The sequence below is a fragment of the Sorex fumeus genome, unplaced genomic scaffold (assembly GCF_029834395.1).
Source record: "Sorex fumeus unplaced genomic scaffold, SorFum_2.1 ptg000240l, whole genome shotgun sequence".
In the NCBI taxonomy this organism is placed as follows: domain Eukaryota; kingdom Metazoa; phylum Chordata; class Mammalia; order Eulipotyphla; family Soricidae; genus Sorex; species Sorex fumeus.
The window spans coordinates 4,907,444-4,932,424 of record NW_026606297.1 but is presented as its reverse complement, the minus strand read 5'-3'; positions in this window follow the sequence as shown (position 1 = coordinate 4,932,424).

Below are 24,981 nucleotides of genomic sequence, written 5' to 3'. Positions count from 1 at the left end.
AATGGGAAAAAAGAGAAATGTTTCCTGAATGAGAAAACAAAACAAAGCAACATAGAAAGAAATTTAATAAATGGAGATAACAAACTGTTAGAGAGATCAAAGTAACTGCTGAAAACTTGTTCACTGAAATCTGGGGAATAAATAAGAAATATAGTAAGATCAGAATTGGGATAGGAATTTGGTACAGTAGGTAGGGGTAGTTAATATCATGTTGGTGGTTGGAGGATATACTTTTTGAGGTGATCATAATGTTGCAAATACAGTTAATATTGAGAAATGAGTGAACAAAATGTAAATATTTAATTCAAAGATGTGTTCAACATAACCATATAAAGTAAGTACTTTACAGGTTTAATTCATAGAATAAAATGGTTTAAGTGTTGTTCTAAATACAAATTCAGTAAATTAATAGCACTGTAGCACTGTCTTCCCATTGTTTATGCAAATGCTCGAGTGGGTACCATTAACATCTCCATTGTGAGATGGGTTGTTATTCTGTTTTTGGCATATCAAATTGGTCAAGGATAGCATGTCAGGCCTTGCCGGGCGGGCAGGATACTCTCAGTAGCTTGCTGGGCTCTCCAAGAGGGGCAGAGGAATTGAACCTGGGTCAGCCACATGCAAGGCAAATATCATACCTGCTGTACTATCGCTCCAGCCCATAAAATTATTATCAGCTGAAAATTAGTTTTTAACTTTTTAGTAACACCCAATGATGCTCAGGGTTTACTGCTGGGTCTGTACTTGGGAATTACTCCTGATAGTGCTTGAGGAACCATATAGGATGCCACAAATCTAAACCCTGGTCAGCCACATGCAAGGAAAACATCCTACCAGCTGGACTGACAAATTTTCTTATAATTGAGCGAATAGAATATATTAAAATAAATAATCAAAAATTTTAGATATATTCATAGACTAAGAGCTTAGAAATAACTGTATGTGCTAAATTGACTTTGTTTCATTTCAGTAAGTGTCTTTTTTGTTGGCAGATTCTTCCTCTCAGACAAAAAGTGTGTACTTCTGCAAAATAAACTACCTAGTTCCCCTGAAACCCAGCTAATAAAATCAATTATTACACTGTGCTTGATTTCCATAAGAAAATTCTACTTCTTTAGAAGACTGTCATGTCTTCCCCTCTAGACACACATTAACCAGTGTTCAGAGATTTGAAGGTCTCTCCTGGAATTTAAAAATGTTAAAGACTCATATTACAAAGATCACTCAACATCAGGGGTGTATGCAAATCAGTGCAGGGCCCTAGGTTTGATCCTGGACATATGTGGTCCCCCCAGCAAATGTAAGAGTCCATAGAAACCCCAAACAGCCTGACTTTGGTCCTGGTGTCCCATCTCACTACTGGGCCACATTCAATAATTCCAGGCATTGAACTGCCTTGCCTGGTTGGCTGTGTATCTCTGGCAGTAACCTTTAGCCTCCTCGGGCACTGTTTGGGAGGCCTTCTACAAAATTCAAATTAGAATCTGCGAATTTCTCACTCAACATTGAATTGATTTTCTGTCATGCATGTTAAGGGGTTAAGGATTTGACTTTTATTTTTAAATTGATGTAATATATGTAGACACTAGCTAGTTGGTTTTAAGCATGAAATTACCTATCATAGAGTTGTTTCATTGACAAAACTCATAGGGCTGAATGAGGGTCAATGCTGCCACCTTATCTCATTAGCATGTGGCTCTAAAGAGACTATTTGGCATACTCCCCTTTAGTTTATCTGTATCAGAATTTCTATAGAATTTTCCTTTATGAATACTCAGGTGAATTAAAATATTGATCTACAAGTCTAGTAGGTACTTTGAAAGAAAAGTGAATTCTTATACATCTGTTAAATATACATTCTAGAGTTCCTACTGCTTAAAAAAGTTATGAAAAAATATTGAGAATTATTGCTTAATATAGAATTTAGAAAAAAATCGGGAAGCGTGTGGAGGCAGATCATATTTATAAATGCGAAAGATATTAGTTTATTGCAAAACTATATCATTAAAGGTTTTTGAGGGAAAAAAAATTATCTCTGAATTTTAGTCTATCAATTAGCGGAGGTGTGGGAATGTGGATAGTGGGTGTGATTTTTTAATTTAAATTGAGTTAGAAAACATTACTGTCAATGCACCACACTGGATTACCAGCACATGAAGCAAATAAAATGCAACTCCTAGTAAAATCAGTTCATGCACAATTTACTGCTGAGTGCATTCTCATGAAACAGAATGAAATCGCATGCTTTAAAAAAAAAGGCATATGATCTCTTTTTAAAGGCAAATCTGTGCTATTCAGGTGAATTATACATGAAGAATTGAGTTAAGGACTAAAAAAAAAATAGGTATTGAAATTCCATTCACAAATAGCACTCTTATATCTAATTCATAGTTCTATTGACTGGGCACATCCTATGTGTAATACTGGCTTAATGCTCTTCAAGATGTACTGCAAAATTTTATTCTAATGAACACATCTAGGATTTAAGATATGTCATCTCAACGATTATAGCTAATCTTAAAATATGTTAAATTTTCCCATGCTTGACTTGTTTTCAAGTGCTTGATCCTTTCCATTCACCACATGAATTACCTTTAAGTACTTATGCACATCTGAGATTGAATGCAAGACTCTATGACAAAGATCATCGGTGTTATCATTTCAGCCTGCTTTTCTTTTTAACCTGTTCTATTAATACCATGATCCTCATGACCAAAGATCTCTCTCCATTTTCATATTAATTAAAATAATGATTTACCTTTAATGTTTTGGCTTTGCAGTGTTGCAGGGTAATCAAGGTCATGGGAAAGCATATCTCAAATTGTCTCAATTTTTTATTATGCTACATAGTTTAATGCAACACATTTATTTATGAAAACTGTAATTTCAAAGTGTCACAATAAGCAAAACAGAGTCATTAGCATAACTTTGGCAAGCTACTATCTGTCAATTCATTTCATTGTTTGCCTTAGACTCAGTGTAGAATCTCAAATTAATAGCTCAAAAATTTCCAGGTTGTCTTATTTGATTAAAATAGACTAAATGGATTGAGATATTTTATGCAAAAGCCAACTTAACACTTTCCTTAAACATTCGATTTTATCTTGTTCATGTCACAGTGTTGCAATGTCAACTTGTCCCCTGACAAAGAAAGAAATGGAAATTTCAAAAGTGTAGAATATTAGTTGCAAACCCAACTTTCTGCCATATGTTCTTCACAACAAAACATAAATAGATTTTAACTTCATCATATATAATAGTTATAAGAGAGATAATACATGGATTAAAAAATAATTTCCTTTCATGGGATGGGGGATGGGTGTGGGAGGGATACTGGGATCCATGGTGGTGGAAAATGGGCGTTGGTGGAGGGATGGGTACTCGATCATTGTGTAATTGAAACCCAAGCACAAAAATTTGTAAATCTACAACTGTATCTCATAGTGTTTCACTAATAAAAATTAAAAAATAAATATAATTTCCCTTCATGAAGTTAAACTTGGCTTGCTACTCCCACCACACATGGTTCCCTAGGATTATCCATGAGCACAGAGTCATGAGTAATACCCGAGCACTGCTAAAGCATTAAATTACATTGATCATTCTGTATACTTGTCTTCTTTCCCCACCAGGTTTTTGTTCCAAGACGTCCACAGGACTGCTGAGACCATACATAGTACCATGCCGTTTTTATATTTACACATAACTATAGTTAAAGCTTAATTTATAATCAACCAAGATTTACCAATAATAAAATAAATAGCTACAACATAATTATAATACCTGTAAAAAATGCATAAACATGGCTCACTTATCTCTGAAAAAACCTTGTTGTAAGTAATATTTTCTAACTGGATAACAGAAATTCAAGCAAAGCCACCAATTTGGAAACATCAAAGAATGGTAGTGAAGGTTACAGGGAACTCTATCTCATCAATTTCCATCTACTTTTGACAAGCCATATAGGTGGCTTAAATTTTAGTTTTCATTCTCCTTTACAACGGGGAGTGAATAGTTATAGCAATCGTTAGTATTGCTGTGACTAGCAAGTCTTTTTACCGCCTGACTCTGTTGATGTGAACTCAACTCAAACTTTCTATTAGGCTATTAAGGATAGAGCATCATAACCTTCGACTCTTCCTGATACGATCCACCTTCCAAACAGATGTTTGTTTGCTTTCATATATATGCTTCAGTCATGGGAACTTTTGTGTCTGCATCTCTGCAGTCAGGCTCTTAACCACAGATATAACCAGATATACAGATATTGGTATATCTGAGAAAGAATGAAATATGCATCCGATGAATTTTCAAACCCGGATGTGTGAATAGAATGTTTGTTTGAATTGATAAAGGTAGAGATTTATTTCATTGTGTTAAGAATGCATGAAAAAGTTGAGATCCACAATATAGTCAGTGACTTTTTTTTTGTATTCATTTATTTTTCTTTTTGGGTCACACTCGGCAATGCACAGGGGTTACTCCTGGCTCATGCACTCATGAATCACTTCTAGGGGTGCGCGGGGGACCATATGGAATACTGGGAATCGAACTTGGCTCAACCTCATGCAAGGCAAAAGCTCTACCCACTGTGTGCTAAGACTCCAGTCCCGAGTCAGTGACTTTAATAAAATTTGTACTAATGTTGTTGTGTGCATCTATTTCACTTGTACTTTCTCTAAAGGATTGGGAACCATAGGTATGAATCTTTCGAGTACAAATCTAAAGGAAAAAGTTAGAAAGGAATGAAAAGTAGCAATGAAGAGGAAAAGAAAGGAGGGAGATGAGGAAAGGCAATGATACAATTTTTTTAGGAGAAAGGAAACTTGAAAAAAAATTTACAGTAGTCACAGAAAATGATATCAGAGGGTTTTACATTTTGCTTTTGCTATAAAGCTATTTTTATTAAAGTGAGATGGTACTTCTCTCTGAAGGGATGCTTTCTTTATCCCTGAATTTCTGTTTTACTTTTCTTGTTCACATTTGTCCCAATGAAGTGGCAGTAGGTAGCAGGAGGTAGCCGATAGTTAAGGTTAAATATACTAAATCCAAAATATCAACCTGTTCCTAGAGTCTGATATGCTGATTTCATCTAGATTTCCAAAGTATATCGAAGATGGCAGGGGGATCATGGGATTTTGAGTCTTTAGCAGACTAAGGTAACTGTTTCAGAAAGTGGTTCCCTCCTGTACTCTGCTGGGGAAAAGCTCCAGGAAAAAATCTTACTTTAACTTTAGAATACAATTCTACACATAAAGAATTAGTTGCTGAGTGTGTTGAACCTTTTTACCTTGAAAATCGCTTTGATATTTCCATCACAAATGGGTAAGCCAAAAAAAAAAGAAGGAGCAATGAAAAAATTGTGAAACTAACATTCCAGGCTGCTACAATCTACAAACTTCCATCACAAAACTCTATTAAAAATAGAAAAAAAAAAGATAAGTGAAATCAATTTAGGTGATATAAAGAAAGAAACATTACCTGAACTGGACAGTGTCAAAAACTACAAAAAGAAGCATAAGTCTTGAAGTCTTCATACAAATAAGAAAATGAAAGAGAAAAGATGATTGAAAATATCACATTGGCTTGCTTCTGTGGAATTACCTATTTTCTGATGAGAAGGATTGTACATTCAACTGCATCATTTTCAGTCAGCTTCTCTGCATTGGGGAGAAGATTTTCAACTGGAAATCAAAAGGGAAAAAAGTTATTACAGAAGTTCATGTTCTTTTTTATGCTACTGACTTTCGTTCAGATATTTAATAGAACAATACTAGGAGAAATCCCTGAGCACTGAGTTAGGAGTAAGCCCTGAGCACCACTGGGTATGATCACCCATCCTTGACCAAAAAAGTAGATAATTAAAAGATGTGAATATTTTTGACGTAAAACGTTCCACATTCAATATACATGTTTTAGCGAAGATGGTAGATAACTTGTTTTCTTTTTTAAAATTTTTATTAGTGAAAGACCATGAGGTACAGTTGTAGACTTACAAATTTTTGTCCTTGGGTCTCAGTTATCCAATGATTGAATACCCATCCCTCCACCAGTGTCCATTCTCCACCACCAATGATCCCAGTATCCCTCCCACCCTTCCATCCCCCCCATTCCACCCAGCCTCTGTGGCCCTTTTGTTCTCTCTCTCTCTCCTATTGTGTGATGTAGTTTGAAAAAGAGACATTGAGTGGCAGTCATGTTTGGTCTATAGTCTACTTTTAGCATGCATCTTCCATCGTGGGAGGATCCTCCCAACACCCTTTATTTGGTGCTCCCTTCTCTATTCGAGCTACATTTACTGCTAGAGTGTGCGGCTGACCTCCTAGCCCTGGAGTAAACCTTCTGGTACTTTTCTCAGCTATTCATGGGTGTTAGTCTCCTATTTTGATACTTTATGTTCTCCAGATGAATGCAATCTTTCTATGTCTGTCCCTCTCTTTCTGACTCATTTCACTTAGCATGATACTTTTCATGTTGTACCACTTGTATGTAAATTTCATAACCTCATCTTTTCTGACAGCTACATAGAACTCCATTGTGTAGATGTACCAAAGTTTCTTTAACTAGTCATCTGTTATTGGGCACTCAGGTTTTTTCCAGATTCTGGCTATTGTAATCAGTGCTGCAATGAACAAACACGTGCAGATGTCATCTGGACTGTACTTTTTATGCCTCTCTAGGATATATCTCAGGTGTGGTATTGCTGGGTCAAATGAGAGCTCAATTTCTAATTTTTTGAGAATCATCCATACTGTTTTCCAAAACATCTGAACCAGTTGGCATTCCCACCAACAGTGAAGGAGGGTCCCTTTCTTGCCACATCCGTGCCAGCATCTGTTGCTTTTGTTCTTTTGGATATGGGCCTGTCTCTGTGGTGTGAGATGATATCTCATTTTTGTTTTGATATGCATCTCCCTGATGATTAATGATGTAGAGGATTTTCTCGTGTGCATTTTTGCCATTCAGATTTCTTCTTTGAGAAAATTTCTGTTCATTTTGTCGCCCAATTTTTTGATGGGCTTGGATGTTTTATTCCTGTGGAGTTCAACCAGTATTTTGCAATATAGGTTAGGCAAGAAAAAGATATTAAGGCCATTCAAGTATGAAAGGAAGCAATCAAGCTCTCAGGATACACAGATGATGTGATACTATCCTTAGAGAACCCTAAAACCTCTACCAAGAGACTCCTATTAACAATAGACTTATTTAGTAAAGTTGCAGGTTATAAAATCAATACCCAAAAGTCCATGGCTTTCCTATATGCACATAGTGAGAGAGAAGAAAGTCACATGAAATAAACAATCCTACTCACCATTGTGCCCCAGAAAATCAAGTACTTAGGAATCAGCTTAACTAAGGAAGTAAAAGACTTGTACAAAGAAAATTACAAAATGCTACTCCAGGAAATAAAAAGAGAACATGGGAAAATGAAAAGATATACCCTGCTCATGGATTGGGAGAATTAACATTGTCAAAATGGCAATACTTCTCAAAGCATTGTGCAAATTCAATGTGATCCCTATTACAATACCCATGACATTCTTCAAAGTAATGGAGCAAACACTCCTGAAATTATATGGAACAATAAACCCCCACGAATAGCTAAAGAAATTCTTGGAAAAAAGAAAATGGGAGGAATCAACCTCCCTAACTTCAAACTCTACTACAAAGCAGTAATAATTAAAACAGCATGGTACTGGAACAAAGGCAGAGCTGCAGACCAATGGAACAAGGTTGAATATACTGGTATCTCCCCCAAACATATGGTCATCTAATCTTTGATAAGGGAGCAAGAAATGTGAAGTGGATCAAGGAAATCCTCTTTAACAAATTTTGCTGACGAATCTAGACAGCTACATGCCAAAAATGGGCTGAGATCTCTGCCTAACACCATGTACAAAAGTAAGATCAAAGTGGATTAAAGACCTCAACATCAGACCATAATCCATAAGGTACGTTGAAAACAAGGTTGGCAAAACCCTCCATGACACTGAAGTGAAAAATATCTTCAAAGATGTCACACCACTGGCCAAGAAAGTGAAAACAGAGATAGACAAATGGAACTATCTTAAACTAAGAAGTTTCTGCACCTCAAAAGAAACAGTGACCAAAATACAAAGACAGTCTACAGAATGGGAAAGGATATTTGCCCAATACCCATCTGACAAGGGGTTGATATCAAGGATAACTCATTTTAGTTCAAAAATGTTAGCATTATGTGACGAGTGTACTAAGGACTTTTAAGGGCTTGATTGATCTTCCAATTTTTCTGTTTCTGACTTTGAGTTTCTACGTAATAACAAATAAATGATTCCTTCACTGAAATATTTCCTTACAAAAGCAGGTATCTTAAAAGCTTTAAAATGTATGAGTTTCTCTTATCTCAATTTTCGTTTTGACAGCTGTGAGAGTCTTAATTTTCTGTCGTCCTTCATTTTTCCATGTGACTTACCCTCACTGTTTCTACTGTGGGCTTCCTCAAGGTCTTCAATGTATACATGGGGATTCCCATTAGCATAATAGCTAATAATATCTAATCCCAGAGTCTTGCTAGGAGCTCACTACATTTATGGATTATGTATAGATTTTATTTGTGTTGGAGAGATCCAGGACATAAGTGAGTTAAAAATTAAAAGCAAATTATGGTGTGGTTAAGAATAAGACAAAAAGTGAACTCAGAGAGCGCATATCTCATTGACCCATAGTTTCTTAGCAGGCAGCTCCATGAACTGTATGCTTCCATTTCTGCTAAACATAATAATTAAAGAGGAGAATTGTTAGGATCAAATGAAACTTTTCATGAGGAAAACAATACTCCCTAATAAAACTGCAGAATAGAAGGCTGAATGGTATTTTTAATATACAGAATCTTGCATATAAAATGCACTATAGGACAGTCCTCCCTTTGTTCATTGATTTGTTTGAGGGGGCACCAGTAATGTCTCCATTTTGAGACTTGTTACTGTTTTTTGGCATGTTGAATACACCATGGAGAGGTTGCCAGTCTCTGCTGTGTGGGCGGGATACTCTCTGTATCTTACCAGGCTCTGTAAGGGACAGAGGAATCGAACCTGGGTTGGCTGTGTGCAAGGCAAATGCCCGACCCCCTGTGCTATTGCTCCATAGTGGCATATAAAATAGAAAACAGAAATTAGCTGGATGCTGAATTACCCCAGTCTGCAGGAAAAACAAAACAAAAATCCAAAATCACTGGACACTTGTGGATAAGCCAGGTAGTCCTGCATTTCTGGGTGGATAGGAAACATACAGAATTTTAGACTTACGGTTATGTTTTTGGATGTGGTGTTTCATCAGAAACAACTTGATCTTGAATTTAGAAAACTGATCCAAATTGGCTACTTTCTAGCAAGTGCTTTAATCATTACACAATCCCTCTGACCCCCAAACCCCAGCAGCATTAGGAGGATTCTCAGCAAGCAAAAGATACCCATTTGTACGCAGCACTGGCCATGAACATTGCCAGAAGCAGAAACTTGCAAGAGACAAGTGCGTTGGATCTTACAGTTTGCTATCTGGCAGATGTCTTAGTGAGGTGTGGTTCTTCAGAAGCCAACAAAGTTCAGGATGGGATCTGTCATAAAATAATTCCAGGGGATGATGATATGTTTACCTGATTTATCAATTTCAAATGAGAGCTACCAGATTATTTTACGGAGCAATATTAAGTTTTTCCCTAACCTACAGAAAGGGGTCTCGAAAAATCAGACAAGTTCTGTTAAGGAAGCAATTTTATTTTTCAAGCTTTATGTCTATGGCAGTGCAGTTCATCTCTCTAATATTCATACATTCACTACATCCAGACCCATCTCAACAAAGTACTTTCTCTGTGAGAGTGGAAACATATTTTTATTTGCATCTCCAATATTACAGAAAATCAAGATGTATTTAAGGAAAATAGTCTGCAAGTAAAAAATCACTAAGGAAATTTCCCATCAGTCTAGGTTCTGATCCCTAAATATATTAATTTCCATCAACACTAACTCTACTGAAAAGCATGTTCAGATTCTTAGGGAGAAGCAAAGAACATAGAATCATGCTATAATTTTAATAATAAACACCAAAGCATATAAAGATATATTAATGGATTACAACTCCTAACAAAGAAGGCTCTTCAACTGTCCTCAGTAACTATAACGCAATGAGATGCTAATATTGAAATTTGAGTAAATATCACACTCATACACATAGGAAGAATATTATATACATACACATACACATTACTACAATATTACAATATTATATACACATAGGTAAGTAAAGAACATTATATCAAAGATGAAATTTGGAAGAGAAATGATGCATATAAGAAATGGGGTATTTGATCATTGTATAATTCAAACCCAAGCACAAAATTTGTAAGTCTACAACTGTACCTCATGGTGTCTCACTAAATAAAAAAAAATAATTAATTAAAAAAATTTTAAAAATGTAAAAAATATAAAAAAATAAAAAAAGAAATGGTATGAGGAAACAAATGCAAGTATTGAGTATTAAAGTCTGGTTAATTTCTGAATGCATATGGAGCTTTAAAATGCAATCAGTGAGGGCGTTAAAGAGAGTTCAGTGATCAGGGGTACTTGCCTTGTATGCACAGTGATCCAATTGTAAATTTCAGCAATGCATGACCCCAGAGCAACAGTCAGTATTAGCCTAGAGGCACCTAGAAGTCTTGATATGTCCGTGATAGCCTCAAATATGGTGAGGTCCAAGTATGTCCTCATCACTGGTTAGATTATGTAAATATCCATTGATTCTTTGCATCACTAGTGTAAGCCCAGATCCTTCTTAGCACCGTTTAGGACCCCCTAATCAAAATTGGAATCCACATAGATGACAGAGTTGAGCACACGATTGTGTTGGGGTGAATTATTGTTTGGTTTTTACTTGATCATAGAAAACTGAAAAGCAAATCAAATAATGATAAAACAAGTAAGGCTTCATATTGATATGCCTGATTAAGATATATGTCATAATGTAGCAAATGCAATAATAGAAAAGTTTTGTAGAGGAATTCCTAAATTGACTGCTATATGCCTTATTAATGTAAAGGGTAAAATAAATAAAATAAAGAAATTTGAAAAAAGCATAGCAAGTTCCATTGGAAGTTCTAAAGAGAATAGGCAAATTAGTAGTAAGATGAAAAGTAGAGAAGGTTCTAGACTTCACTGTGCTATTTCCAGGGTAGCAGCTGAAACTCTAGAATGACGCTTCTCAAGAGTCCCAAACTTGTGTGTAAAAGAACCCTGAAAAAATTGGCAGAAAATAAATGGAAGAAAATCACTTTATATGCATTTCATTGATTTCTGGTCTTGTTTTGTATCCCTGGAAAATGATTTATTTTATTCTAATTTTATTTAAGAAGTGCTAGTGATTGTGTTAGGAGCATGTAAATAAACTCCCACCTTAGTAGAATTTAGAAAAAGAAAAGATTAAAGATATACATTTTCCCAGACTTCTCTTTCTCATACTGCTCTGAGTATTGTGAGTATTCTGCTTGAATTTTCCACTTCTCACTGAAAGTTTGATTAGCATTTCCCAGATGTCCAATAGTGGTCTACCGAGTGCTAATAGGTGTTAAAATATAAAGCGAATCAACAAAAGTAAAGCTTCAATAATAATAGCACCTCCATGACCAATAAAATTTTGAAGATTGTGTGTTGAAAACTGGTTTCTGTTCCTGAGGTATATTCAATTATTTTAAATGAACCATATTCCATCTTAAGGTCCAATCATAGAATCTGCTTCATAGTGTTTGCCAAAATTATTTGAATATAAATGCATTTGCTTAAATTTTTAGAGTTTTTCTTTGTGAAATTAGAAATTCTCAAAGACTTTTCTGAAGCACTAAATTAGAAATGTGTGTAATCCCATAATTCCTAAAATCAGGTTTCCTTTGTGAGTATGCTTATAAAGTATACAATTCAAAATATTCCACATATCTAACTCTATATATTGCATTATAAGTGAGATATATTATCTAAGATTACCCTGTTGATATATAGATTAAGCATAGATTTATATTAACACATACTCTAAACATGATTCAAAAGTAATTTAAACTAAAACTAGACTTGTTACTTTTTTTGGTTGCTTGGGGCCACACTCAGAAGTATTCGAAGTTTGCTACTACTTCTACCTCAGGGGTAACTCCTGGGGTACATAGGGAAACATAGGGAATGCTGGGTATCAAATCTGGCTTGACTCCATGCAAGGCAAGTATTCTAGAACTTATATAATCCCTCTAAATATGGTTTGTTAATTAAAGAACATATATATCAATGTTATTTCAATTTAGCTGGTGATTGGTTAATTAAATGAATGGATATTATTTTGTATGCATTGATATTAACGACATTAAAATTTAATTTTGATTTATTTTGGAGGGGTTGCTGACACACATGGTGATGAAAAGTCTTACTCTTGGTTCTATGCTCAGGAATCACTCTTGGAGGGCTGGGAAGATCATCTGAGGTGCTGTGGACAGAACATAGATCAGCTATTTGCAAAGCAATTGCCCTGCCTGCTATGATATCTCTTCAGGCTGTTGAAAGTTTAATGATTACAATTTAATTATTGAATACATGATGTCACTCATCCTTTTTAAGAGGCAAAATACAGAAATCGTTATTCTATTGAGATATAGTGAAATCAAAACAAAATATTTAGAGTTTAATATGAAATTTTAAAGATTTATATTATTTTAATACTTTCAATTGTTTTTTTTTCTAGTCAAGGTGCCTTTGAGTGGTTCTTTACACAGCTGTCAGTAAGGTCTTATGCTTCATTTAGAGTTTATTCTGCTCTGAAATTTCTTGAAATTTAAACATATATCTGGACATTTCCTGTATTTTTTCATGGGTCGCAGTTATAGAAGATGGAATTCTAAAATCAAGATAAAAATATTTTAATTGATATAGTAGGATAGAGTATCTCAGACATACAATATCAATAATTAACTGTTTATAGATATAATTATGAATTCTATGGTATAAATATTGTTATATTATTTTTAAGTTGTAGCTGATTTCTGATGTGCCCAGTATGATATTTTTCCTCTTTGTAAAACTCTACATTGAAAGAAGAAAAACATTTTCCAAAAGCTTTATCAGGGCCAGAGAGGTCATAGGAATATCGCTTTGCATGTGGCTGACTCGGGTTCAATCTCTTGAGCATCCTGTATGATTTCCTAGTGTGCCACCAGGAGTTAATTTCTGAGTGCAGAGCCAGGAGTTACCCCCTGAGGGTGGCCGCCAAACCAAAACAATAACAATAAAACTTTATTATGGAAGAAGAAAGCCTTAGATCACAAAAATATATATGTAAGGAAATATGAAATATCATACATATCCTAATGTTCTCTTTTAGGGTGATCACAAATGCATATTCAAAATAACATGCAAAATCTTAAAGTTCAGAAATAAATTCTATTTGTTCTTTCATTCTTCTTTATTCATGCTCTTTCTTCTATTATATTTTCTACTATTATCTTCTTTCTTTTATTTTTCTTCTCTATTTTCCAGGTCCAAATGCACACACAACAGTGTTACAACTACTACCTTCTGAACTTATTATAAAACCAGACTATTCCCTAGTAAATGAAATTTAATAAATTTGACAGATCCAATGAAGAAAACTTTCTTATATTACCACCAGATTTTTCATTAAAATTAAGTAATTATGTGTACTTTATAAATTAAAATGTACTTCTTAAGAAGACAGCACTAGCTAGTTTGGGGATAATACAAATACAATAATATTACAAGATTCCTTTGTAACTACAATGCCGTAATCACTGAGCAAAAAGGTCGTAACTAAATCGGCATTATCAGTTATCTTTTAATATCATGTGTAACTTTTGTCAATGAATATTGCATACATTAAATTTCTCTAATCATATGTAGATCAACTAACATATAAAGCAAAATGAGTAGTCACTTTGAAAATGGAAGATAAAAAGCATGTTACTATTTTGAAAAATATATTACGTCTTAAAGCGGCTATATCAAAAATCGCATATTTTTTTAAAATTTAACGGACACCCTGGAGAATCCCTGTGTTTTGCCAAAGTTGATGCTTTCAGGTCGAATGTTCGAATTTGAGAGAGACCCTCCCGATGCATTTTAATGGTCTCGTTGCAGGCTGAGAGAGAGAGAGATTGCCCAGGAAATCTTGAAAGTACTATTTTGCAGAGGTGCAAAGTCTTAACTAACCCGCAGGGGATGCTGCGCCTGTGAGCCACGGTCTCAGCTCAAAGTACCACCTTGAACCTAAGTCCAGGCCAAGTTTAAACATTCCTTATGACATGCAGTTAACCTCCATCCATGAACTTTCTCATTAGCTAAGCAATGAATCAAGCTGGACCTCCGTGGTCAGCCCGAACAGTTAAAATATTTAACTTGGGAGATGAAGAGAGTCATGTGTGATAGCTACTTAGTTTAAACATTTGCTATTCTGGGGAAATCCTGTCCCCATGTCCTTGGGGTTTGTCCCTCTCCTTCCTACCTATCAGCCGCCACCTGCTTTTCTGCTAACTTTGGGTCATCTCATCCCAGTGCCATGCTTTTCCACATGTTATTTATTCACTAGGCATGTATGTATTCAGACTTTAATATATTGCCAGATACTATCCTCAGCTCTGGGAACAAGAGTCAGGGAAAACAAAGCAAAATAAAAATAAATACAAATTCTGCCCTTGAGGAGATAACATTCTTGCCAGAGGCAAAGATCTAGAATAAACAGATCAACGCCTAAAATGCTGTTAGAGAGTTTTAGTGAAAACTCAGGAGCATATCTCTATGTCCACACTTCGAGAGGGAGTCAGACACAGATTACGGGTGATTGAAATAGTCTCTATAAGGAAATGTTAGCTACTTGAGAGCAGAATTGGGAAAAATATATCAGATCTCAGGATGAAGGTTGTCGGCTCAGAAAATTGCAAGCTGTAAGCTAGGAATAGTCGTTGTATATTAGTTTCAGAAAAACCAAAGGTCATTAACTCTAGTAGAGTGGGTTGGAGAAAGATATTAGATAGTTTTTATGCTAAGTGAGGGCATAAAAGTTAAAGAATCTAGTATTGAGTAAAAATACAAAATGCAGAGCGAGGCAATAAAACAATGTTTTTGTTTTGTTTTGTGTTTTATTGCTAGAAACACTTTTATTAGCAGGGTGACTTCTCAGTAGAATTTATATTGGTGGAAGAGATGATTAAAAAGCTATTGAAATTTGATGGCAGCTTTGGAGGATGGTAGTACTGATGAAGGTTAAAAATAGAAGTTGGAAGGGAATCATCAGAAAGTGTGAGTTGGTAGAAAAAGAGAAGTGATGATTACCTGGGGTTTTGCCAGAAAAAAAATGGATAAGTACTCATATTTTAATAGTGCTCGTTTAATACGCTGTGTAAGCAAATGAGTTTAAAACAATACTCAAATTTGTTCATTTATTGCTATTTTTGTGTTCCCAGACATACCAAAATAATTTCATATCCGCACATTGGTATGCAAAGTTTCTGTGAAATTTTATGACTATGTTTGGATTGGCATGCTTGCTAAAGTTAAATATTACTGTGATTCACATTACTTTGTGAAGTTAACAGTCATTTTCCTTGAAGAATAACATTGTAAAATACTGTTGTTCTTCCTCTATGTTTCTCATCATTTCACTGTAAATTCTCTAGGGACCACTAGATAGTAATTGAATGCTGTATTTGCATATTTGTTAGTAGAATTAAATTTAATATATTCAGGGAAGTTATACAGTGATACAAAGGTAAATTTAAAGCCCATTGATAATGCAGTTTCCATATTTTAAGAGGTTTGACTGGTTTCTTTCTCTCTTATCTTTTATTCTATTGGGGGGTTCATGCCTGGCTCTTTTCAGGAATTATTCTTCACTCCATGCTCTGGTTTCATGTCTAGCTGAGCTTAGTGTACCGCAAGTGATGCTAGGTATCAATTGAACCAGTATCCCCCACATGTAAGGCAAGTACCTTGCTCACTCTACTCTCTACTATAACTACAGCCAAATGTTTTCTAATTTTACATATATCTTGAGAGTAGCTATCTTTTGGTGTCTCCCTTCCCAGGAGGCTGCAGTTGCCCTATCATCGCCGGCTTTTACTGCTCTTACTGGAATGTAAGTTTTGTGGGAATTGGAGTCGCAAGGCCAAATTAGATGGGAAAGTTACATAGAAGGCAACTCAACTCAACAAAAACAATAACACCAAAAGCTCAACTAGCAACAAACAGATTATTAAGTACACTGATAGACTTAACGGCCATGGTAAGATAAGATAATTTCTAAAAATTTTCTTTCGCTCACATATTTTTGATAGTTCTATTTGCTATTTCATTGTAACACACAGTATAATATAAATTATTATGTAGGGGTCAGTTGGGAAAATGGGGACAATAGTCTAGGAAAGGCCACTCTGGTGATGGGAATTGTATTGGAACACCCCATGTCTATTATTTTATTAAATTTATTTATTGAATCACCGTGAGAAAAGATACAAAGCTTTCAGGTTTAAATCTTGGTCATACAATGATCAAACACCCCTCCCCTCACCAGTAATTATTTTTCATCAAGAACCCCAATATAGTCCCTCTCCCATCCTTCCCCATGCCTGTGAAGCAGATGATTTTTACTTAACTCTCTCTCTCTACTTTGATTACATTCATTATTTTGACAAAAGATGCACCATTATTGTTCGGAATTTCCCCCCAACAATCAGAACTTCTGAAGAGGCATTGTGAAATGATTTGTTTTCTATTAGTGCTTATGAAAATCATATGAAGTTGCATGGCCGCTATTACGGCCACACAATTTTGGATTTCTGATATTTTACTAATTAAGTCTGGAGGGATTTCTGCCAAGAGAAGAATAATTATGAAATTGGTTTCTGTGCTTCTGGTGCCATCTCCGTGCTGGAGAGCCGCTTGTGGGGGGCAACTCATGGCCTCAGTTGGGCGTGAAGGATGAGCTGGTTCTGCCCCCCTTCCCATGAGGCTGCAGTTTCCCCATCATTGCCAGCTCTTACCTGGCTTTCCAATAAGCTCTGAGGCGGTGGCCGCCGCACTGCCATGGGAGAAAAAGGCAGAAGAGACAGATACCCTTTCCCTCCTGGGGGAGGGCATGGTGCTGGAGTTTAACGCATAGTCCATTCACATTTCTGCTGCAAGCTGCTGGGCTCTGGATTAAGTTTGTATGCCTCTGATCCCACGGTTGTGCCAGAGAGCTGCTCGTGGGGGGGGGGGGGGCAACTCATGGCCTCGGTTGGGCGTGAAGGAATACCTCATGTCTTTAGCAACTGTATTATGAACAAATTTGTAAACCAGTGTTTAAATAAAGAAACTAAGAAACAAAATAAAAAGAAACAGTAAGAGAACAACGACAACAACAACATTAAACATAGACTTCTTGAAATATTGCAAAAGATAATCTTCTCAATAAATTTTGGGTAGTTTAACAGCCATGATCCCGGAGACACGCAAACACATCTCAGAACCCAGCTACTTTTGGCAGAAATGCCTCTGGACTTCGCATCAGTTTTCTGGTGCTGGGCTACCCCAGGTGGGAAAAGGTGCCATCCCTCTACCTATTCCCCCTGATGGCTCAGTGGGAGCCATTTTACAGAGGCCACTGGACAGTCAGGTATGGGCCAGCAGTGATGAGATACAGGGGGCCTCACGGGATGGTGGTGTAGCCAGCCCTTGTCTGCCTCTGCTGCAATGAGACCCTTAATTGCTGCCCACAAATGGCTCCTCGTGGTACTGATTAAGCTGCTTAACAGCCAGAATCCCAGAGAATGGCAAATGAATCTCAGAACCCAGCAGCTTTTGGCATAAATCCCTCAAGATTTAATTATTAAAATTTTAGAATTCCAAAATCACGTTGATACAAAAACAGGTGTATGGCACCATATTATTTTTAATCAGCAATAGAAAACAAATTGTCTAATGTTGACTTTTCAGCAGGTCTGAGTATTGGGAAAAAATCCCAAATAATAATGGTGGGTCTGGTTTCAAAATATCGAGTATAATCAAAGAAGAAAGAGAGACTTATGTGGAAATAATCTGACACACATACACACACACACACATATATATATATTTTTTTAACATAAAATGCATGAAATCCACCCAGAGAGCCCAGCAAGCTACCGTGAGTATTCAGCCCACACAGCAAAGCCTAGCAAGATACCCATGATGTATTTGATATGCCAAACACAGTAACAACTCTCACAATGGAGACATTACTGGGCCCACTCGAAGCAAATTGTTGAACAATGGCAGGACAGTGACAGTGACAGTAACACCAGTATCTTATAGTTTCCCAAGAACTAGCAGATGTGCCCCCAAAAGAAAACAGAATTATAAATTCAGCACTGCCAATGGCACCCGAAAATTGAAATTAAGTTGAAAATGAGTAAGTTATTCTTCTAAATTGCATGCAAAAATAAAGTAAATAATAAATGTATATAGAAAAATGAAAGATCCCCAATCTGGGATGGCAGTAGCTCAATTTTGCAAGTGTAATTTTTTCTTTATGAGGCCTTCATCTTTCTCCCTTCTGAAGCTCATATTTTCTCTTGAATGTATAAATCTGTCACTTTTTCTCAATAGCTTCTCTCCCCCAACATTCTCTCTCTGTCTCTGCTTCTCTCTATTTCAGTCTCTCAATCTCAATCTCTCCTATATCCTAATGAATGTACTTTAGTTCATACAGAAAAATTAACAGTGAATTCACAGAAAGTAAAAGGAAGTTCTGAAATTGATATGCAAATCTAATATTATTAAATAAACTTAAGAAAGAAGAAAATAAGCTCACCCCCCCACCCAATGACCATGTGCATTCTTACAAAACTGAAAAAGAAACTAACTTAATTTAGCACTGACAGTTTTTATATCAATGGAGTCAAATAATTTCTAGAACAGTGACAAAGTTATTATTAAATATCTTCTTATGGGGCCAAGATGATAGTACTCTGGGTAAGGTGTTTTTCTTGTGAGTTCTTGACCTGGATACAATCATTGACACCACATACTGTACCATGAGACTCACCAGGAGTGATATCTGAGTTCAGTGCCAGGAGGAAATTCTGAGCACCACCAAGTGTGACTCCCCCTAAAATATAAATAGCTTTCTTCTTAGGACAATACTCAATAGGGGCCCTATATGACAATAGTAATTGTTATGTATGTATATAAATTCTGGAAATCTTATATAAACATAGTGTGCATGTTTTAATATAATTAACATATTTTACCATATTGTTTCTATTTTTATCCATTTTTTTTTCTTTTTTTATTGCTGAAACACCATGAGGTACAGTTATAGGCTTACAAATTTTGTGCTTGGGTTTTATCCATTTCTTAAAGTAAGTTATGCTGCATTATAGTGAACACAAATACACCGGTGCTTGAAAGTCCCTAATTCATACTCTATTATATACAAGGCATCTGTGTCTTTGAATATTGACTGTTAGCTAAGAAAATTTGAAAGTTTAGACATAGTGCACATGTGAATAATATATACATGCATTATCATTCACATGTATATAGAGAGAATATATTCAAATATAACATATTTATATATGAACTACATATATAATATTCATGTGTGCATAGATGCTTTCACATTTTTGTATATATATGCATACATATTCATGATATAGTCATGGTATCAGGAAGATTAAGGAAAATTATAATCCTAGACACCCTTCCTCAGTTCATGAATGGGGCAAATGCTAATAACCAAATTGCTACGGTTGGAAAGGTAGTACAGGATTAGGCCTGTATTTACCCCAAATCTGAGCCCAGTTCGATCCTAAGCATAGGCAGATGTTATACTGTACAGCCTTATGAACCTTCAAGATGAACCCAGTGATCACTACATCTACAGGGTTGAGCATGTCAGACTCCTTGCATCCTGATATTTAATCCTGTAGCCCAATTATTGCCCTTTCTTCATCCTCCCCCAAAAATACCCTTTATCATTCACTCAAGTATCCTACAAATCCTAAAATATAAGCATATTATTTCTTTAACTTACAGAGTTCTTTTTTTCTGTTACATCTCCTCGCTTATTATCTAAGTTAAAATATTTTAGTTTACAAACACATACACACATATCGTATTGCTAAAGCCTTTCTCAGAATCTTCTCTTGGGATGTTTCATACTGTTTTCCTGAAAACATTAAGTATGCTCCATTTCATATAATGGACAATTTCAGGACAAATCTAATCATCAGTGATAATTTTTATTCAAGATCTGTGATATGATTTATTTTAAATGTGATTTAGGAACACCAGATATGTGATCAGTAATATGAACAAACTGAGATTATTTAATTTCATAAAATAATGAATGCAAAATTTACTTGGGACTGTCAAAATGAAAAATAGAAAACAAATTGTGTGATCTTGTTCTGCCATTAGTGCTACAGAAAAAGAAGTGTTAGGAAAAGGACAGAGGCTTGATGCCAGAGAGATTGTACAGGGGTTATGGAGTGTTCCTTGCTTCAGCTAACCCCACCTGGAATCCTGGCACTTCATACGGGACCCTGAGTACTGTCTAGAGAGTCCCTGTGTATAGATTCAAGAGTAAGCATGAAGAACTTTTGAGTGTGCCCCCAGGAATCTGCCCTTTGAAAAGGAGAGATGTAACAATTAGACACAATATTGTTTAGTAGAGCAACCTTCTGGACAATGTGAGTAAATAGGAAATGCTTTCCATGACAAATTAAACTTAGTAATATTTAAAATTTATATTATTAGATTTAAAAAGTATTTAAGATGAAAACTTTTCTCAATGAGGTTAAGCAATTAAGTATTATCAGCATAAAATTACTAATATTTGATAAGTATATACTCATGCATCTTAGTCTCCTAAAGCATAGTACGAATTGATCCTTGTGTCAGTATAAATGTATATTTTTGCTCTATTGTTGGGAAGAGTAATAGTGAAACATCAAAGTCAGCAGGGCTAAAGGATTGCACCATGAATGAAAATGTGACCAAGAGGTCATGCCTTCATCCAAATTCATAAACGAACAAACAAAAACTAGTAAATATGCAAAGTCAACTGTCAGGCTGAGTAACTCTGTCTTTTACTTTCCCTCTGCCTTTTTTTGTTTGTTTTGAACATTGATGTTAAAGTAAAATAGCAAAGCACCTTGCCATTCAATAATCAAAACTGTCAGAAAGAATGAAAGTCAAGAACGGGTATCCTGGTGTTATGCTGTTCGATCACACATCAACGATCCAATAATTTACTCTAATGTCAATGTTTTGTATCTTGCTTACTTGAATAGCATGTCACTAGCTGAAAACTGAGTTTTCTCTGTTCTGCTTTTACCTGTGCTAATGGTGTAGTCATTAACTCCCGAGTTGACAGTTATAGCACAGGGAAACAGAATAGTGACAATCAGTTACAGTATGGCATATCTACTCAAAACTTGAGACGCAGCAAGTTGACAGAAACACTCATGAATAAGGGAGAGAAAAGCATTATCCCACCACCTTTTCAGTTTACACGGGACTGTAAATATTTTCCAAAACTTTATAAGGAGAAAAAGACAGCTTAAAAAGAAATGTGAAGTGAATGGACTATGCATTAAACTAAGGCACCATGCCCCCCCCTTCCGGGAGACAAAGGGTATCTGTCTGTTTTGCCTTTTTCCCTCCTGGAAGCGTGGTGGTCGTCACCTCAGAGCTTATTGGAAAGCCAGGTATTAGCTGGCGGTGACAAGGCAACTGCAGCCTCATGGGAAGGGGGGCAAAACCGGCTCGTCCTTCACACCAGAACGAGGCCATGAGTTGCCCCCCCATGAGCGGCTCTCCGGCACAACCATGGCACCAGATGCACAAACACCAATCTCAGAATTATCCGTCTCTTGGCAGAAATGCCTCCAGACTTAATTAGTAAAATATCAGAAATCCAAAACCACAGTTGCGCAACATCATATGGTTTTCATAACCAGCAATAGAAAAATCTTTTCCAGAATCATCGTCACATTTAAATTATCAAGTCAGATGTGTATTTTGATTATATAGTTTTTTCTTAGAATTAAAAAATGTGTATATAGTATATATATAAAATTTTCAAATATATATATTTATTATTATCATGGATAATAAGGGCTGGAGCGATAGCACAGCGGGTAGGGTGTTTGCCTTGCACGCAACCAACATGGCCGACCAGAGTTCAATTCCTCTGCCCCTCTCAGAGAGCCCGGCAAGCTACCGAGAGTATTCGATATGCCAGACACAGTAACAACAAAGTCTCCAATGGAGACGTTACTGGGCCCGCTCAAGCAAATCGATGATCAACGGGAGGACCTTTACTTTATTATTATCATGGATAGTACCAAAGATACAAATTTAATTTTTGACTTCTTTGCTCTTGTTATTCCATTGATGACCCACAATAAGAACTAGGAAAGAAAGATTTCTAGACTATTTAAACAGGCTTGAAGAAGGTGCAGGGGCAGGAATTAATGCACTGTGGAAGGATATCTATTGTCCACTTTAATACCCTCTTATATCCCATAACTATTTTAGCATTTACAATATTTTTCCTTATATAACTGTGTGAGAAAGAATATTATCAGGAAAGTTACCCTGTCATTATTGTTAAATTTTTTTCCTGTGCAGCTAATTCTTGTGAGTACATATACGAGTGTAGTTTAATTTTTATAGCACTTAGTGTTTTATAATTAAAAGCTCTTTAACAAGTATCAATAAAGTACATAAATATCCCATTTTAATTTCTCCTGTTTAAGTGATAACGCAAAAGCAAAGGAAACTTATCACTAGCCTGAGCCATAGCTAGTTTGAGGTAGAGTCCAAGTCTCATCCAACGCAGTGGATTCTTGACAAGCACCCCTAATCCAAATCTCAAGAATTTTATATAGAATTCATAGTTCAGAAGCAATTTATATACTGGTCTATTTGTAACGTCAGCCATAATACAACAGTGATCAGCAATTTGACAATAGTTTCTTCAGTAATAGTAACAGTTTCTAAGGAGGGTACCGTGAACCCTCATGACTGGTCAGACCCAACTGCCCAATTCCTTATCTAGGTAAGTAACTCAACCGGGAGTTTACCAGAAACTGCAAGTCCTGCTCTGGAGAAACAGAAACTGCTTAGTTAGTTGAAATTAAATTTGTTGGGACTTAATTAAATCACATTAGTTGAGACTTAATTTTAGCTGCAGCTTGTCATGGCATCAGTTTTGCCCTCATATAATGAGGCTTCTTTACTTAAGTACTTTCATACTATTTTAAATATTTCTTTAAGTTTTAAACTTATTAAATATCTGCAACTATTTTCCTTTCTGATTTCATTTCCACATACGCCAGGGACCAGCCCTGGGTGAACAGGCCTGACAAAGGTTTCACCGTGAGGCTTAAGAAAAGAGACAGAAAAAAGAGAGGAAACATGGGATGTGGGCTATGAGCCTTTTGGACTAAGATCCCACCTGTCTTCTGCTTACAGTATTTGTTGCTTAGAACCAGTAACTATCAGAAGGTAAACAAGCATTATTTGATTGGATTAGACTTTGTCCTATCTGAGGGCATTGGCTAAACATAAACACAGATGGAAAAGGCTTCTTTACAGGGAAATTCTCAAGTATACCACTGGCCAGATCCCGGACGAGAAAAGTGCAGTCTCTGCCCCCGCGCCTGGGTGTTCCTTCCCGGAGTCCCTTGGAGGGGAGCGGGTTGAGCTTTCCTCCCCGCCCCGGCCAGGGCTACGGCAGCCGGAGACCTCCAGGACCAGCCACCACCATGCTGAGACCACTCTCCGCACACATGAAGGTACTGGCAGAGGGACAAAGCCACGCGGGTTCCGGGGCCGAGACCTCCAAGCCTACTCGATTTGGAGTCGAGCATCTTCCACCCAGATCCTCCAAATTCCAGTAGGCGGGGGTCACACCCACCACCTGGCCCCCTGGCGCCGTGGAATCCCATCAGCGGCCAAGACTCAGAGACTATAAAATCCAGATCCCGGAACCGCGCGGCATCTTATTATCTCATTCCTACTTTGGACAAACTTGCAGGCTTTCGAATGTAACCTGCCCACAGGGCAGAGTCTGGCAAACTCCCCGTGGCCTACCAAATATGCCAAATACCAGTAACAATGATGGGTCTCACTCTCCTAAAGAGCCGTGAATATAATCTTAGGGCTAGGATGAAAGAGACGTTACTGGGGCCTGCTCGAGGCAATCGACGATTAACAGGATGATGAAATGATGAAATGAAATGAAAAAAACCACTGGCCAGAGGCCATACACCCTGGGGATGTTCCGTCACCAGCTCCAGCATTCTGGATTCTGGTCCCCAGTACACATAAATTCTTTAGTAATAGAACTGGAATTCTCATTTGACTTTAGAACCACAACCATTTAAGAGATTTAAAACCTGTAAAGAATTTCCTATGACAAAGTTGAATATCAGTCAAGAAAAACAAAAGTCTTCAGAGGCAAAAGCAAAACGAAAACAACCACCCCTCTGCAAAAAAAGAAAACAAACATCCCAAGTACTTATGAAGGTAGAGAGAAGAAATGTCTTTTCATCCTAATAGGCATTTTATCTAAAAATCCCAGTTCTCAAACACAATCTAAATAAGTCCTTTGCACTGAATTAAATACATGTCATTTATGTTGTTCTTTATATATGCAAAACAAATATATTAATGTTTGTGGATAATGTAGAACTGAAATTCTAGCACAGACTTTCCATTGTTCATTGATTTGCTGGAGCGGACACCAGTAATGTCTCTATTGTGAAACATGTTGTTATTGTTTTTGGCATGTCAAATATATTAGATTTTATCAGTGGTAGGGCTGGAGCGATAGCACAGCGGGTAGGGCGTTCGCCTTACAAGCGGCCAACATGGCCGACCCGAGTTCGATTCCTCCGCCCCTCTCGGAGAGCCCGGCAAGCTACCGAGAGTA